This window comes from Nomascus leucogenys, chromosome 15 (assembly GCF_006542625.1).
Source record: "Nomascus leucogenys isolate Asia chromosome 15, Asia_NLE_v1, whole genome shotgun sequence".
Classification (NCBI taxonomy): domain Eukaryota; kingdom Metazoa; phylum Chordata; class Mammalia; order Primates; family Hylobatidae; genus Nomascus; species Nomascus leucogenys.
The window spans coordinates 106,708,895-106,726,541 of record NC_044395.1 but is presented as its reverse complement, the minus strand read 5'-3'; the positions used below and the strand labels follow the sequence as shown (position 1 = coordinate 106,726,541).

Here is a 17,647-nt window from a genome sequence, read left to right as displayed (position 1 = left end):
CTCTGTCAAAAAAAAAAAAAAAAAAGGCCGAGCGCAGTGGCTCACGCCTGTAATCCCAGCACCCTGGGAGGCCCAGGCGGGCAGATCACGAGGTCAGCAGATCAAGACCATCCTGGCTAACACGGTGCAACTCCATCTCTACTAAAACTACAAAAAATTAGCCGGGTGTGATGGCACACGCCTGTAGTCCCAGCTACTCGGGAGGCTGAGGCAGGAGTATCGCTTTAACACAGGAGGCGGAGGTTGCAGTGAGCTGAGATCGCGCCACTGCACTCCAGCCTGGGCGACAGAGCGAGACTGTCTCAAAAAAAAAAAAAGCAGTAGTGCATTAAACATCCTTGTACATTTTTCTTTGCATACTTACACAGATCTGTAGGATAAATTCCTCATAGTAGATTACTGGGCCAGAACTAGATTATGTACATTTTAGTAACTATCAAATTGTCCTCCTAAAGGTTTGTACCAATTATACTCTTACCAATAGTGACTTTGAGTGTCCGTTTTTCCAAATCTCTTTATATTTTTAAAACAGAGATGGGGTCTTGCTATGTTGCCCAGGTTGGTCTTGAACTCCTGGCCTCAAGCAATCCTCCTGCCTCAGCCTCCCAAAGTGCTAGGATTACAGGAATAAGCCATTGCACCCAGCCTGTTTTTCCAAATCTTGACCAACCAAAGGTTGTTGAACTTTTTCATCTCTGCCAACTTGACAATTAAAAAACATGTAATTGTTTCATTTACTTTTATCCATCCCCTCTCCATCTTTTAGTCTGTTGGGAATCTACACATTCTTTAAATCCTAGGTTAAAAATTCATCTTCCTCACAGATCCTCCCCCATCAAATTTCTCCTGTCTCTAAGCATTTATAGCTTTTCATTTATACAGTTATTACACTGCTTTGAATTTTAGTGACTAGTCTGTATGTTATATTCCTCTAACCACTGTAGATTTCAAATTCCTTAGAAGTAAGGACCTGAACTCATTCACAGAAACACTGAAGGTAGAGCTAAGCTAGAATTCTGGAGATCATGTTAACCAAGCCTCTCATTTTTATAAGGGAATATTAAGCATTTGCAGGACGCGTTACAGTTCACAAAGGCTTTTCTCAGACATTCTATTAGTTATATTAACTCCTCCCATTAAATTGTAAGGGAAACATCGTTATCCCATTTTACAGATAAGGAAACAACTCCAGAAAATTTACTGAGAAAAGTGATTTACTCAGAACAGGTCCAAGGTCAGAATCCAGCGTCCTGGCTTCATTCGCTGTTACTCCCACGTCTCAGCTGCCTCTGGTTTCCCTCACAGCACTTAGCTTCACAATCTCTAGGGAACGAAATGACAAAAAAAATTGTCAGGTGTTGACAGCAGCCTGAACATCTGTAATTAAATAAAGCAAACATGCTGACGGCCAGGGATGCCCAGGTCTACACACATCTTTCGCCCTTCTTTCTGGAGTCGGCAGACTTGCCCCCGGCAGCGACCACGTCCCGCCCGTGCAGGCGGCGTCTGTTCCAGAGGGAAACACGGCTGCGCGCGGCCCCTTTAAGGCTGCGGGCGGCGCGTGCCCACAGGCCTTTCAAATGGACCAATAAAAGCCCGAAGGGCGGTCCTTCGAGGACCAATAAAGAACGAGGACACTGCGGGGTGTGCGGCGACCCAAGCGGTTTCAAACGGCTTAGAGCAGGCCGCTTGGTTCTGACCCGGTGGAGGCGAGTGGTCGGTGGGCCTGCCCCACCCGCGAGGCCCTCGAGTGCAGGCATCGCGCGCGCAGAGGAGCCCCTGAATCCCGGGCGGCTGGGGGGCCTCCAGACGCGCGCCTCCCTTGCCCCACGAACCCGGCAGGTCTGAGGCGGCGAAGCGGGGCGGAGGCCGGGGGACCTGCGGCGGGCAGGGCCGGGGGAGTGGGCGCTCGTGTGCGGCGGAGGCCGGGGTTGGACTCCGGGTGGCCAGAGCGCGCCGCAGCGTGGCGCGGGTGGTAGCTTCCGCGGGGCGCGGGCGGCGCGGGGCCGCGCCTGGCGGCAGCGATTTACCGAGACTGGGGCGGGGGCCCCGAGAGCCGGCCCTGCTGGAGTGCCCCTCGCGTAATTGTCAAGTGAATGAATAAGTAAGCGCCTACGAGGGCTGTGGTGGTTGCGAAGGGCCTTGTCGCCCTGGAGCAAGGACAGCGGCACCGGGGCCTGGCCGCACACCTGTGTCCCTGCTGGCTTGCTGCGAGGTGAACGGTTCCGGTCATCCACCACCCCGCCCTTAACGTTTGGCTTTCTCTCTCTCAAGGTATCGGGAGCGTTCAGGTGTCCTTCCAGCCCTGGAAGTGTGGGGGGGGAACCAATACAATAGCCAGCAGCGTGGGTTGGGCCTTGCTACTTTCAGGTCGGGGCTCGGCGAACTAGATTCTTACTTTTGAGCTCTCCCCCCTGCTTGTAATCGTGGTCATTGTTGAGCAGGATTGAAATGCATTCCGTTCTGTTTCTTGGATAGAAGATGATGAAAGGGATGTTGCCAGAGTGGCTAGTGTGTGTTAGAAAATATATTCGTGTTGATGAATCTTAACAATGAGTTTTTCATTCAGCATCAATAGAGGTTGAAGTGGTTTTTGCAGAACTTGCCCCAAATTTATGCGTGGCTCTAGTTTAATTCTCATGGGACCAAGGCATCAAATCTTGGCCCAGAAATGCTGCCTGTCTTATGCATAATTATAGTAATTGAAAACTCATTTTTAGAAAGGTGAGCTCCTCCTCCCTCCATTTTCATCACCCTGAAAAGTCCTTCTTTTGACCTAAAGAGCCAATAAATTAAGAATCTTTTGAAACTTTAAGAAATTGTAAAAGACTTTTGACTTCTCTGAAGTGACTGGACAAACTGTAATGCTTTTACCAAATTTAATGATATAGATAAAGGTGAAGTCAATTTATTTTGCCACCATCAGTTAAATCTAGTTGGTAAATTCATGTAAAAATTTTTTTTAAATAAGATTTTAGGCTGGGCGCGGTGGCTCACGCCTGTAATCCCAACACTTTGGGAGGCCGAGGCGGGCGGATCACGAGATCAGGAGTTTGAGACCAGTCGGGCCAACGTGGTGAAACCCCGTCTCTCTCTCTACTAAAAATACAAAAAATGGCTGGGCGTGGTGGCGGGCGCCTGTAATCCCAGCCACTCGGGAGGCTGAGGCAAGGTAATCATTCGAACCCGGGAGACAGAGGTTGCAGTGAGCTGAGATCCCGCCATTGCACTCCAGCCTGGGTGACAGAGCGAAACTCTTGTCTCAAAAAAAAAAAAAAAAAAAAAATTAAAGGCTGTTCACTGAGGCAATGGCAAGCAAAGGTATTCCATAACAATTAACATGCCTTTTACTTTTTTCTCCATTACTTTAAAGTCTTGATCAGTTTTGAATTATGAACAGTGGGTGTGGTAATTCCATCGCAAGTCTTCTACAACTGACAGTTCAGTTTTAGCAGCACCTGTTTTTTTGGTGGTTTGTTTGTTTGTTTGTTTGTTTACCTTTACAGTTTATTGTAAAGGATGCTACACAGCATACAGATGGAGAGAGGCGTAGGGCTAGTAGGTATGGGAGAAGGGTGTGGAGCTCTTATGCTCTCATATGAAGTGTGTTTGAGTATACCAACTTTCCTGTAAACTTGTATCTTAATTCCATCAACCCTCACTTTCTTGTCTTTTCTTTTTTTTTTTTTTTTTTTAAGGCAGAGTCTTGCTCTTTCGCCCAGGCTAGAGTGCAGTGGTGCGATCTCGGCTCACTGCAACCTCTGTCTCCTGGGTTCAAGCGATTCTGCCACCTCAGCCTCCCAAGTAGCTGGGACTACTTGTGTGCACCACAATGCCCAGCTAATTTTTTGTATTTTTAGTAGAGATGGGGTTTCACTATGTTGGCCAGGCTGGTCTCGAACTCCTGACCTCAAGTGATCCACCCGCCTCAGCTAGCCAAAGTGTTGGGATTACAGGTGTGAGCCACCACACCTGGCTAACCCTCACTTTTCTTTTCTTTTTTTTTTTTTTTGCAATCAGATCGCACTCTTTCGCCCTGGCTGGAGTGCAGTGCTGCGATTATGGCTCACTGCAGCCTCCACCTCCAGGGCTCAGGTGATCCTCCCATCTCAGCCTTCTGGTAGCTGGGACTACAGACGTGCATCACCATGCCTGGCAAATTTTTTGAGTTTTTGTAGCGATGGGGTTTCGCCTTGTTGCCCAGGCTGGTCTCGAACTCCTGGGCTCAAGGGATCCTTTTGTCTCAGCCTCCCAAAATGCTGGGATTACAGGCGTGAACCACTACACCTGTCTTTCTCTTAATCTAATTGTAGCCCTGTTCAGGGCTTCACCAATGGCTCTTGGTACTACTGTGCCTGGGGCTTCCATATGAAGGAGTCCCAGGAATTTCTCTTTGCCACTCCCTGACCATTTTACCTGCTTGTATACAGAAGGCTTGGGGTCCCCAGCAGGTGATTGAACCAAGAGACTCTTGCCCATTTGCCAGTCTTTATCTTGACTCATCTACCTATTGCCTCCACAATTTCAGATCAGATTTCTCATTGTAATCTGCCTCCTGACTTACAATTTCTCCAAACTGGGGTAAATGTAGCAAACTTGTTTGGAACCCCTTAATGGTGGGAGACCAGCAGGGTCTCCCTTTGGCTCCCAGGCTAGTCTTGAACTCCTGGGCTCAAGCGATCATCCTGTCTTGGCCTCCCAAAGTGCTGGGATTATAGGCATGAGCCACCACACCCTGCTACCTTATTTCTTAATAACCATTTAAAAATTTCCACCTTCCGGGATGAATCCATTTGCCCTCTGTCTCACCATTCTCTCAACCTAATGGTTTTATTAGCATCTGTAAGACCCACGAGAGGAAACTGAGACAGCACATTTGATAAGGCTTCTTGAACTGTCTTTTGATCTTGCAACAGTAAGGTTATCCACATTAAGGGGTCACCCTTAACCACAGCATTTACTATGACTGGGTAGTGGGCATATTCAGAGGGTAAATGTCCTAGTCATCATAAAGCCAGTTTCACATGGCTTGCATATGAAGCATATCAGTGGCTTTATCTGGATCGGGAGTGTTCCACTTGGCATTTATAGGTGGAATCAGACTGTCACCTTCAGGAAGCTTATGATACTAATGTACAAAGTGAAACAATTCCTTCACATTGTACCCCCTGGTTTCAATAGTTCTTTGGTTTTTGCAGACCACCTTCTTCGTTACCAGAGGTCTTAGAAGCACTTTCTGTTGTCCCGGCATACATTTTTCCCTTGAGGGACAGCTTTGAGGCTGGTGGCCTAAGCTCTCACACTCACTGAAATCTGAGCTTGGTCTAGCAGGAAGGTCCAACCCACTACTCTCTTTTAATTTCATTTTAGCTGTTACAGATAACAATAACCAAGGGATTTAACATTTCGCCTTTTTTTTTTTTTTTTTTTTTTTTTTGAGCCGAAGTCTTACTTTTTCTCCAGGGCTGGAGTGCAATGGCACGATCTTGGCTCACTGCAACCTCTGCCTCCCAGGCTCAATCGATTCTCCTGCCTCAGCCTCCTGAGTAGCTGGGATTACAGGCGTGAGCCACAGTGCCCGGCTAATTTTTTTGTATTTTTAGTAGAGATGGGGTTTCACTGTTAGCCAGATGGTCTCAATCTCCTGACCTCGTGATCTGCCTGCCTCGGCCTCCCAAAGTGCTGGGATTACAGGCGTGAGCCACCGTGCTGAGCCAACATAGCACTTTTTTAATACTAGTTTGCATTTCCTTGCGCATCCTGTGAACCAACTCCCAGGCAGTTGGATCCATCTCTGGATTCCATGGATAACTTTTACCTTTAGTAATTGATGACAGCACAGCTTCGGCTCTTTGCCATAGGTGACCACTTGGCCACCTAAGAATCAAAGTTCTTCATCCCTATCCTTTTATCCTTTTTCTTCCCAAACCATATGTGTGAGCCAAGTCATTCTAGCAAATCCCAATTCTGATGCCAATTCTGAGAATATAGAATAAGAAACTTTAATTAGTTTATCTTATACTCTCATAATACAGAAAACTTCTGTGACCTCAGATGTGTGGGATTTTTTTCCCCACACACCAAGCAAGTAGTTCTTCAGCAGTGGACACTAGCTGTGTGTCCTCTAATTCAGTTCAATTCTGACACTTTTTTTTTTTTTTTTTTTTTTTTTTTGAGACAATTGCTCTGTCGCCCAGGCTGGAGTGCAGTGGCGCGATCTTGGCTGACTGCAACCTCTGTCTCCCAGGTTCAAGAGATTCTCCTTCCTCAGCCTCCCGAGTAGCTGGGATTACAAGAACCTGCCACAACACCCATCTAATTTTTTGTATTTTTAGTAGAGATGGGGTTTCTCCATTTTGGCCAGGCTGCTCTTGAACTCAAGTGATCTGCCCACCTCAGCCTCCCAAAGTGCTGGGATTACAGGCGTGAGCCACCGCACCTGGCCAATTCTGACACTCTCTATCTGGAGGTAGTGTCAGATCCCATAGGTTGAAGGTTTAGTCCCAGAAGACTGCCCCCAACTCAGATGCCAATCTTAAGCCCCAGGTTTTTTTTTACCTGTGCTTCTGTAGACTGACTATATAAATGGGCATTCCTAATACTGCCCCCCACTCCCCGCCTTGGGTTTGATTAATTTGCTAGACCTGTTCAGAGCTCAGGAAAACACATTTTCCAGCCAGTTTATTATAAAGGATATTGCAAAGGATACAAAGAGCTATATAGGGTGAGGTATGGGGGAAGAGGCATGGAGCTTCCATGCCCTCTCTGGGCACACCATGCTCCAGGGACCACCATGTGTTCAGCTCTCAGCTGCTCCAGCAGCGAAGTTTTAATTGCAATAAATTTGAGTACCTTAATATTATGAACACTGTTTTAGGTTGTTGGTAAGCAATTAAAAATAATAAACATCTTTAACAGTGCCTTAGGATAAGTGTTAAAAATTTTGACTGGGAATGAATATGTTAAGGTAAAGCCAGGCTCTCTTATGCTCCTTTAATGGGGTCTTATTCATTCATTGAACAGATATTGAGATTGATGCTTAATGTCTGTTACACATTGTTCTAGATTCAGGGAATATACTGGTGAACCAGAAAAAGACAAAGGCCCTGACCTAAGGGAGTTTGACAGTTTTATCTCTCAAACAATTTACTGTAGCAAATTATAGTTTCTGTAATCCCTCTGGGCTCAGCTCTGGTCCTTGAGTAAAATACATGCCCAGATACTTTTACTAGCAGTAGCTAACATGTATTGAATGCCTACTGGGTCCCACATTTTATTTAATTAATTAATTAATTAATTTTTTTGAGACGGGGTCTCGCTCTGTCACCCAGGCTGGAGTGTAGTGGTGTGATCATGGCTCACTGTAGTCTCAACCTCCTGGGCTCAATCTATCCTCCCACCTCACCCTCCCAAGTAGCTGGGCCTACAGGCACATGCTACTACACCCAGCTAATTTTTGTATTTTTTGTAGAGACGGGGTATCGCCATGTTACCCAGGCTGGTCTCAAACTCCTGGGCTTAAGCAATCTGCCCTCCTTACCCTCCCAAAGTGCTGGGATTACAAGCATGAGCCAACATGCCCCGCTACATTTTATCTTTTTTTTATCCTCACAATGTTTTACAGATGAGGAAACTGAGTCTTTAAAAGGCTGTGCAACATGCTCAAAATCATAGAACTAAGTGATAGAATCTGAATTCAAACCCAAGTCAGTCTGTCTCTAGGGCCTTTGCTCTTAACCTATGGTTTGTACTACGTGAAGTGGGGATCTGTAGGAGTATTCAGGAGCAATTTCTGGGCAGAATTCCCCCAGCCACTTTTTAAAAAGTACTTCTATCGGAGATGTGATGAAATACGAATGACAGGCATGATAGTTTTTAGAGGGAAGATGGTATTTACCATATGGGAGATGGACAACTGTGACAGTGGTGGCAGTGGGTAGCTAAAGGGACACATAAAAAATTGAGTTGTTAATCTAATTAGGATTCTTGGTAGTCAATGTTGGAGAGTTTTAAGGTTTTTAAATGATTTTCCTATTCTTGCCTCTGGAGTTTAGAATACATTACTTAGCTCATTTCTATCAGGCCAATTACTCTACCTACTTGATGTGTATAACTCCAACACATTACGCTTATTCATTTCGGTCTTTGCATTCTGTTCTGGAACTTCCCACTTCACTCTACCCCCAGCCTGTATTACTGGCACTCTCAGGCTTCAACTTAAATGTCATCTCCTTAAAGAGACACTTTTCTGAGCCCTCTTGGTCACTTTTACTTCACTTTTCCTTATTTACTTCATAGCATATATTGTTATGTAATTGTTTATTGTTTATCTATATATTGTTAGATTTTCTCATAAAAATGAAAGCAGAGCATAGATTTTTTTTTCCTTTGAGGTTACCTCAGTGGCTCAACAGTGCCTGCAACAAACGAAGTGATCAAAAATATTTGTTGAACAAAATTGGCCAAAACTGGCATCATCTTCTGTGAACAACAAAGTGATAAAAACAGTATCTGACTAATCAGTTGGCTGTGTTTCTGTGTCTTTATTTATTTTTTTATTTTTATATTCTAAAAATGTTGCGACAACGGTGGCTCAGCAATTTTTTTTTTTTTTTTTTTTTTTTGAGATGGGATCCCACTCTGTCTCCTAGGCTGGAGTGTGGTGGCCTGATCTCTGCTTACTGCAACCTTCGCCTCCCCGGCTCAAGGGATCCTCTCACCTCAGCCTCTAGTGCCTGGGACTACAGGCAAGTGCCACCACACCTGGCTAATTTTTTTTTTTTATTTTTTGAAGAGGCAAGCTATCACTATGTTGCCCAGGATGGTCTTGAACCCCTGGACTCAAGTGATCTGCCTGCCTCAGCCTCCCAAAGTGCAAAAGTGCTAGGATTACAGGCGTGAGCCACCGTGTCTGGCCGTCATTTTTTTCTTTTTGTGGAGACACAGTCTCAGTATGTTGCCTAAGCTGGTCTTGAACTCCTGGCCTCAAACAATCCTCTTGTTCCAGCATCCCAAAGTGCTGGGATTACTGGTGTGAGCCACTGCACCAGGCTTGTTCCTGTGTCTTTGGGTTTAAGCAGTATCTCAACAGTCTCAATTAGTCTCAAAATTATTTTAGACTAGTTCAGAAAGTCTTCAACTAAGAAAGCTAGAAAAATTATAGATCTAATTTAAAAAAAAAATTTAATCTGTTTTGAGAGGTACTAGTCAAATACATTGTAAGATGCCCTTCTATTGGAATTTGTCGGATGTTTTTCTCATTAGACTGGAGTTACGGGTTTTGGGCAGGAAGACCACAGAGGTAAAGTGCCATTTTCATCACATCATATCAAGGGTACATGCTATCAACATGATTTATGACTGTTAATATTGACCTTGACTGTTCATATTGACCTGAAATAGTGTTTGTGAGGTTTCTACAGTGAATTTACTTTTTTTCCCCTCCTTTTCTGTACTGTATTCTTTGAAGGGAAGTCACTATTTGCACCCCACACTTAAGGAATAGGGAGTTCCTTGATCTTAGGGTGGAGTACCTACCTAATTTATTTGAAATTCTTGTCTCTCCTTTCCCATTTATTAGTTTAGTCAAGTATTTACTGATAATAGTATGGACTCAAGTATATTTATTTTATATTTTAGGTTACATTCCAATATTATTTTATTTTGTTGTTCAGGTTGTTCCAGCTTTGTCCTTTGGGAGCTTCCCGTATTCCTTTAACATACGTGTGTGTGTGTGTGTGTGTGTGTGTGTGTGTGTGTGTATTTGTATTGATCTTTGAGTACTTCCTTACTATCTGGAAATGTTCCAGGCTCATCTTGTATATTTCTTGTCCCAGTGCTAGAATCAGCCATTTCTCCAAGGCGCCCTGGTTCCTTTATTGGAGAATGCTATTAGAAACAAGAACTGGGTACTGAGTGTTCTCTTTGCTGCTGGGGTGTCATTTCTTTTAGGTCCTTTCAACTGTTAGAGCAAAGAAATGTTTGAATGTATGCTAACCCCATGTATATAGATATATCTATAAATATTTCTCTATGTAGCCATCTGTGTCTATATTAAGTTAAACATGAGTTCCATAGATCACTTTCAGTAAGTAGTATGGGCGGGGGGAAAAACATGAGTTCCTACTGGTGTCCCCAATTCTGATCCATTATCACATAGATCATTCTAGCCTCCTCCCCTTGCTGATCTTTGAATTTCCATTCACAATAGTGAAAAACCTAATTTCCACCATCCATTTATTTAATTGTCCAGTTCCACTATATATGGATATACATACGTGGATAGCAGTATCAGAATTGCTAACCCATACTCCATGGAAAAAAACTTTATCAACTGGAGTACATACTTCTGTGCAGTTCCTTTTGCCCTTAATCTTTCAGACTCCACTTATTACCAAAGCTACTTAGGTCAGAACCTTTTTCCCACCCCCTTTGGTGAAGTTGTTTCACACATCTGTAATATAGATTCCCTTGTCATAGTCTTCATTCTTTTCTGTGATCTCCCAGTCTCCTAAATGACTTTTTAAATTTTGCATACATTAAAGTTCACTCTTTCTGTCATAAAAATCTCGAACTCCTGCCTTGGCCTCCCAAAAGTGCTGGGATTGACACTACAACCCACTGTGCCCAGCTGACATAAATTTTTAATTCAGTTGGATAAATACCTAGAAGCAGATTGCTGGATCATATGGTAAGACTAGTAATAGTTTTGTAAGAAACTGCCAAACTCTATTCCAGAGTGGCTGTACCATTTTGCATTCCTATTAGCAATGAATGAGAGTTCCTCTTGCTCCACGTTCTTAACAGCACTTAGTTGTATCGGGTTTTTGGATTTTAGCCCTTCTGGTAGGTATGTAGTGGTCCCACTTTATTATTATTATTTTAAAGAGATGGGGTCTCACTATGTTGACCAGGCTGGTCTCAAACTCCTGGCCTCAAGCAGTCCTCCCATCTCAGCCTCCTGAAATGCTAGGATTATAGGCGTGAGCCACTGTGCCTGATCTAGTGTTCTCACTTTTTAAAATTATTGGTTTTCATGACATTACCTTTTTTGAAAATAAATGTTTTTTAAGAGGAAACTTTTTAAAAATTAACTTTATTTTGGAATAATTTTAGATTATTCCAACAGAAAAGTTGCAAAGATGATGTGTAGAATTCCTGAATACCTCTCACCCAGTGTCCCCTGTTACTAACATCGTTTAAACAAACTCCAGATTCTGTTTGTGTTTCAACAGTTTTTCTATTCATGTCCCCATTCTGTTTCAGGATCCAATTTAGGGTAACATATTGCACTTCGTGGTCATCTCTATTAGCCTTCTCTGGTCTTTGGCAATTTCTCAGTCTTTCCTTGTTTTCATGACCTTGACCATTTTGAGGAGTACAAGTCAGTTGTTTTGTAGACTGCCCTTCCCTTTGTCTTTGTCTGATATTTTTCTCATGATTAGTCAAGAATTACGTGTTTTTGGAAAGAATACCATAGAATACCATATCATATCGGGTTTTGTGATATCCATGTGACATCATTAGTGATATTAACTTTGATCACTTGGTTAAGTTAGTGTTTGCTAGGTTAAGTATTAAAGTTAGTATTTTTCCCTTTCTATAGCTATTCTGAAAATGACTAGCCAGGTCTAGCCCACCCCCAAAGTGGGTGAAGGGATTAAATTCCACTTCCTGGAGTTAAGGGTATCTACATATATTTGGAAATTTATAAGGAAGATTTGTCTCTTTTCACCCATTTATTTCTTTATTCCACTGTTTATGTCTTATGGACTAGTGTGTATGTGTGAGTGTGTATTGGCTGATGTATATTTATTCTGTACTTTGAGATTTTATCATCTATTTTTTTCCCTCAAATAATCCCAGCTTTGACTGTTGGGAGCTCTTTTTGGTCGGCTCCTGTGTCCCTTTGATATGTCCCTATCTTTTTAATTTTTTTTTTCTTTTTGAACACTTTTTTATTTTCTGGTACTTTATTATGCTCCAGGCTCATCTTTTATTTTCTCTGCTCTAACCCTAGAATTAGACATTTCTCCAAAGATTTCTGGTTCCTTTTACTTGGTATTTAGAAACCAAGATCTGGGTGCTCTGCCATCTGCTCCTTGCTAGTGGGGTGTCAGTGTTTCTAGGCCTTCTCAGCCAAAACAGCCAGGTAATATATATATATGTATTTTAAAGGATAATGGTGGATGATTATTTATTTATACTTTATTTTTATTTTTTTAGTTGATATTTTATTTTATTGACTTCTCTCAAACAGATTCTATTCACTCTTCAATGCACAATTTCAGCCTGCTTGGTTCTTTAAATCAGTTGCTAAATTAGAAAGAAGGCACTGCTACAAGATAACTAGAAGTGTTAGCTTGATCACAAAGGTTGAGAAACGAAAGCTGTAGAATATAAAGCCAGCCTGAGCAACATAGAGAGACCTCATCTCTAGGAAAAAAAAAAAAAATTAACTGGGAGTGGTGGTGCATGCCTGTGGCCCAGCTACTTGGGAGGCAGAGGTGGGAGGATTGCTTGGGCCTCGGAGGTGGAGGCAGCAATGAGCCATGTTTGTGCCACTGTATTCCAGCCTGGACGATAGAGTGAGACCCTGTCTAAAAAAGAAAAGAAAAATCTATATCCAGTACATAAAAATATTATTATGCTTTAGAGGGCTGCCTACAAATTTTGAGCAATGTTTAATATGGGAGATTCCTCCAAACCTATGGATAGTCCCCTTGAATATCACCAAATAGCATATAATTTTTTAATAGCGAATCTGCTTTCTATAGGATAAAAAGGAATAGATTGCTTGTACACCCAGAGAAGCAGTTTGTTTTAGACCAGAGAGGACTTGCCTTACTTGGTCCTAAGGGCTGTAACCCAACTTAGGCTTCTCTTTTTTTTTTTTTTTTTTTGAGATGGAGTTTTGCTCTTGTTGCCCAGGCTGGAGTGTGGTGGCGCATTCTCAGCTCACTGCAACCTCTGCCTCCCAGGTTCAAGCATTTCTCCTGCCTCAGTCTCCTCAGTAGCTGGGACTGCAGGCATGTACCACCACGCCTGGCTAATTTTTGTATTTTTAGTAGAGATAGGGTTTCGCTATGTTGGCCAGGCTGGTTTCGAACTCCTGATCTCAAGTGATCTGCCCGCCTCGGCCTCCCAAAGTGCTGGGATTACAAGTGTGAGCCACCACACCAGGCCAACTTAGCCCGCTCTTGCATCAAAGGACTGAAATATAGGTTTGTTTAAGTCTGAAGTCAAACTAAAATCTCTCAATGACACTGGAATGATGCTTATAATGATACAGTAAAAGGCTAAGCCGGGTGGATCACCTGAGGTCAGGCTTTCGAGACCAGCCTGGCCAACGTGGTGAAACACCATCTCTACTAATAATATCAAAATTAAAATTAGCTGGACGTGGTGGCACATGCCTGTAATCTCAGCTACTCAGGAGGCTGAGGCAGGAGAATCACTTGAACCCAGGAGGCAGAGGTTGGAGTGAGCCAAGATTGTGCCATTGCACTCCAGCCTGGGCAACAAGAGCAAAACTGCACTTCAAAAAAAAAAAAAAAATAATAATAATAATAATAATATAGTAACGATAGCTGTGGTTTACTGAGTGCTTGGTATTTGCCATGAAATCTGTTAATACTACTGCTTACTTGGCTGGGCGCAGTGGCACACACCTGTAATCCCAGCACTTTGGGAGGCCGAGGCGGGCAGATCACAAGGTCAGGAGATCAAGACCATCCTGGCTAACACGGTGAAACCCCATGTTTACTAAAAATACAAAAATTAGCCAGGCATGGTGGTGGGCGCCTGTAGTCCCAGCTACTCGGGAGGCTGAGGCAGGAGAATGGCGTGAACCCGGGACGCAGAGCTTGCAGTGAGCTGAGATCTGCCAGTGCACTCCAGCCTGGGCCACAGAGTAAGACTCCATCTCAAAAAAAAAAAATTAATAATAATAATAATAATGATGATAGCTATGGTTTACTGAGTGCTTGGTATTTGCCATGAAATCTGTTAATACTACTACTTACTTGCATAAAATCATTGGATTTGTTTAATTTGACCCTTTCCAATCAGCCTTTCTCTTGTTTGGCCACATGGGTCATATTTTTGTTCTTTACTCTTGCCTACATGTTTTAGAGATCCACACACATGCCTGAAACATTCTCTGTTGTCCCTACTTTTTGCCTTTGCTTGGCCAATCCCTATTAATTTCATTTAGTTTTCAGCCTGAGTATCACTTTCACAGGGAGACCTTCCCTGAACCCCCCTACCCCAGACTAGATTAGATTCCTCCGTCACACTCTCTTATTGTACTTTGCCTCAGGGCTATTGTGGTGCACAGCCTGTACGCAGCATCTAGATGAGCATCTAACACCGAATAGCCTCACACTATCTGACAAGCACAATTGTCAGGACAGGAGAATAATGTGAATATTTGTGGGAAATTTTTTTTTTTTTTTTGAGATAAGCTCTTGCTATGTCACCCAGGCTGCAGTGCAGTGGCTCAATCATGGCTTACTATAGTTTCAACCTCCTGGGTTCAAGCAGTCCTCCCACCTCAGCCTCTTGGGTAACTGAGACTACAGGCGCATGCCACTACACCTGGCTATGGAGGGAATTCTTAACATGTAAAAGGCAAAATCTCATTTAATCTTTACAACGATTAGATGAGTCATGTTAGGCAAGTTACTCTGTTTGCCTCAATTGCCTCATTATTAAATAGGGATAATAATATCAACTTCAAGGTTTTAAGGATTAAATGAGTAAATACATGTGAAGTGCTTAGGGTAGTGCCTGGCACATAATATATGTTCAAGAAGTGTGTGTTAAATAGGGAGCAACATGAAGATGGTATTGTTATGATGATTGATAAAACTGAGGATCAGCTGGTTTGTGGCAGAGCAAGGTTTACAACTCAATCTGTCTACCTCCAGAGCTCAACATGACTCCAGGTTTGCACTAAATTTAATCTAGAGTAGAGCTTTCTACAGTAAGATTTCCTTCAAGCAACTGTTTTACTGCCATGGCTTTGCCAAAGTGAAAGATTCTAAAAATGAAATTACCCTCTTTTAGTGGATCTTATAATAAAAAAGTAACTAGGAAAACAGTGGCAAAAATCTTAGAAAATTTCAAAATAATATTACTGATTTTTTTCACTTTGAAAAGGGTTTACTTCAGAATTTTATTAAATATATCTTGTTTTCTCGACACATTTGAAATAAACATTCTACAAAATTTTCTTTATAAGACCAGGCGCAGTGGCTCATGCCTGTAATCCCAGCACTTTGGGAGGCTGAGGCAGGCAGTTCACTTGAGTCCAGGAATTCAAAACCAGCCTGGGCAAGTGGTGAGACCCCATCTCTACAAAAAGTAAAAAAGTTAGTTGGGCATGGTGGCAAACACCTGTGGTCCCAGCCACATGAGATGCTGAGGCAGAAGTTTTGCCGGAGCCCAGGAAGTCGAGGCTGCAGTGAGCCATGTTCCTGCTACTGCACGCCAGCCTCAGTAACAAAGCAAGACCCTGTCTCAAAAAAAAAAAAAAAAAAAAAAAAGGATACATTTATTGTATATTTAAGACTTCTGGCGGGGGGTGGTGGCTCACAAGTGTAATACCAACTCTTTGGGAGGCTGAGGCAGGAGGACTGCTTGAGCCTGGGAGTTCGAGACCAGCCTGGGCCACATAGTGAGACCCTGTCTCTACAAAAAAATTTAAAAATTAGACAGATGTGGGCCGGGCGCAGTGGCTCACGTCTGTAATCCCAAAACTTTGGGAGGCCGAGGCGGGCGGATCCACGAGGTCAGGAGATCGAGACCATCCTGGCTAACACGTGAAACCCCATCTCTACTAAAAATACAAAAAATTAGCCGGGCGTGGTGGCGGGCACCTGTAGTCCCAGCTACTCAGGAGGCTGAGGCAGGAGAATGGCGTGAACCCGGGAGGCGGAGCTTGCAGTGAGCCGAGATCGCGCCACTGCACTCCAGCCTGGGTGACAGAGCGAGACTCCGTCTCAAAAAAAAAAAAAAAGAAAAAAATTAGACAGATGTGGTGGTGCATGCCTCAGTAGTCCTAGCTACTCAGGAGGCTGAGGCATGAGGCTCACTTGAGGCTGGGAGATTGAGACTAGAGTGAGCAGTGATTGCACCACCATACTCCAGCCTGGGCAATAGAGCAATACCCTGTCTCAAAAAACAAAAAACAAAAAGACTTCTGTGACTTGATGAAATGGTGCCATTTTAGAAATTTTACACTAGAGCACAAAGCACTATGCTCAATGCTGGGATAATGAGTAAGACTTAGTTCCTTCTTTCAAAGGAGATATCATGTACACAAAAAATGTTAAGAGTGGAGAGTGAAGTGTAGCCTATGGGATGAGTATAGGCAGATGATCCAACTTCAAGCCTCTAAGTGGGAATTTTAAAGTTTTAAAGCTTTTAAAAGCATTATTTATCATCTAAGTGGGAGTTAAAGAAAAGTAAATGAAAAAATTTAATAATATAAAAATTACAAAAACATTATTATAAAAGATGCTGAAGCTCATTATTAAAAATCAGAAGGCATGGATGGGTATTAAAGTTAAAAATAAAAGTTTTTTTCAAAAAAATTTCTTTGCTTAAGCCTTAGACACACTTTTAGAAGTAGCCATGGTTAACAATTTTGTTCTTTTTTGAGACTGATTCTCGCTTTATTGCCCAGCCTGTAGTGCAGTGACGCAATCTCGGCTCACTGCAAGCTCCGCCTCTCGGGTTCACGCCATTCTCCTGCCTCAGCCTCCCGAGTAGCTGGGACTACAGGCGCCCGCCACCACGTCCGGCTAATTTTTTTGTATTTTTAGTAGACACGGAGTTTCACCGTGTTAGCCACTGCCCCGGCCCATGGTTAATAATTTTCTACAGATCTTTCCAGAAAATGTTTATGTGCATTCAAACATGTACAGTGTTGTCCTAGTTTTCTATGGCTGCTGTAACAAATGACCACAAACTTGGTGGCTTAAAAAAACAGGATTTAAGGCCGGGCGCGGTGGCTCACGCTTGTAATCCCAGCACTTTGGGAGGCCGAGGCGGGTGGATCACGAGGTCAGGAGATCGAGACCACGGTGAAATCCCGTCTCTACTAAAAATACAAAAAAATTAGCCGGGCGTGGTGGCGGGCGCCTGTAGTCCCAGCTACTCAGAGAGGCTGAGGCAGGAGAATGGCGTGAACCCGGGAGGCGGAGCTTGCAGTGAGCCGAGATTGCGCCACCGTACTCCAGCCTGGGCGACAGAGCGAGACTCCGTCTCAAAAAAAAAAAAAAAAACAGGATTTATTCTCTCACAGTATGGAGGCCAGAAATCCAAAATGAGTCTTATGGACCTACATCAAGGTGGCAGTCAGCAGGGCCACACTCCCTCCAGAGGCCCTAGGAAAGAATCTGTTCCTTGCCTCTTCCAGCTTCTGGTGGCTGCTGGCACTCCTAGGCCTGTGGCCATCTTACTCTATTCTAATCTTTTTTTTTTTTTTTTTTTTTTTTGAGATGGAGTCTTGCTCTGTCACCCAGGCTGGAATGCGGTGGCACGATCTCAACTCACTGCAAGCTCCGCCTCCCAGGTTCATGCCATTCTCTTGCCTCAGCCTTCCAAGTAGCTGGGACTATAGGCGCCCGCCACCACGCCC

At 43.5% G+C, this 17,647-nt stretch overlaps 1 protein-coding gene and 1 long non-coding RNA gene across 2 annotated transcripts in view; one reads left to right on the top strand and one right to left on the bottom strand.

Annotated features, from left to right (window-relative positions):
* Nucleotides 1–1,523, bottom strand: part of LOC115838588 — a 28,164-nt gene extending 26,641 nt beyond the window's left edge. The window contains exons 1-2 of the long non-coding RNA XR_004033620.1: nucleotides 1,433–1,523; nucleotides 1,219–1,323 (exon numbers count right to left, since the gene is read on the bottom strand). This is a non-coding gene — a long non-coding RNA (uncharacterized LOC115838588). The remainder of the gene's footprint in view (nucleotides 1–1,218; nucleotides 1,324–1,432) is intronic.
* A 132-nt stretch (nucleotides 1,524–1,655) lies between these two features.
* Nucleotides 1,656–17,647, top strand: part of CKAP5 (cytoskeleton associated protein 5) — a 106,851-nt gene continuing 90,859 nt past the window's right edge. Inside the window, exon 1 of the mRNA XM_030794711.1 lies at nucleotides 1,656–1,842. The gene's annotated coding sequence lies outside the window, so the exon portion shown is untranslated. The remainder of the gene's footprint in view (nucleotides 1,843–17,647) is intronic.